The sequence below is a fragment of the Bison bison genome, unplaced genomic scaffold (genome assembly GCF_000754665.1).
Source record: "Bison bison bison isolate TAMUID 2011002044 unplaced genomic scaffold, Bison_UMD1.0 scf7180017864183, whole genome shotgun sequence".
In the NCBI taxonomy this organism is placed as follows: Eukaryota; Metazoa; Chordata; class Mammalia; order Artiodactyla; family Bovidae; genus Bison; species Bison bison.
Genome location: NW_011494755.1, coordinates 1,205,052 through 1,205,997, shown reverse-complemented (window position 1 = coordinate 1,205,997; position 946 = coordinate 1,205,052).

The window sequence follows — 946 nt, the reverse complement described above, 5'->3', positions numbered from 1 at the left end:
GCTGCGATTCATGAGGTCGCAAAGAGTCGGACATGACTGAGCGACTGAACTGAACTAATAAGGAAATTAAAATGCAGAAAAGGAAACAAGAAAACCTTAATTAGACATCTCTTTCTTCTTAACCCCCACCATAAGGAAGTTTCTTTATCATCTAAGTCTCTTCTTATCCCTGGTCTCCTATTTTATTAATAGGGTTCACTGTGCCTCAGATTAGAATGCTATCTTAAATGTATTATCACCCTGAGTTCCAAGGGTATATATTGTCAGAGATTGATTGTTTTCCTAGCTTGATTCCATGGACTTAGATCTGGTCCTTGGAAGTGATCAATGTAACCCAAAGTAGTTTCCATCAGCCATGGCACAAACTGTACTGTTTTAGGGTGCTGGTAGCAAAACATGATGCCAATATTTTGTGTGTGAAACATCCTATGGTCTTGGAACGTGATGACCCTTATGGAAACAACCTTGGAGTAGTGACCATATCTTTCGATTTGCTCAGAACTTATCTAATTAATACCAGCTGCTACAGTATAATTATTAATTATCATTTCATGTCAAAAGTGTCCTAGTTTTGATCATCTAATTTATGGGCACACTAAACAGTAGGGCCTGTTTGAGACAATGTAAGAATCAGCGTCAGACTTTATTTTTCTGGGCTCCAAAATCACTGCAGATGGTGACTGCAGCCATGAAATTAAAAGACGCTTACTCCTTGGAAGGAAAGTTATGACCAACCTAGATAGCATATTGAAAAGCAGAGACATTACTTTGTCAAAAAGGTCCATCTAGTCAAGGCTATGGTTTTTCCAGTGGTCATGTATAGATGTGAGAGTTGGACTGTGAAGAAAGCTGAGCACCGAAGAATTGATGCTTTTGCACTGTGGTGTTGGAGAAGACTCTTGAGAGTCCCTTGGACTGCAAGGAGATCCAACCCGTCCATTCTGAA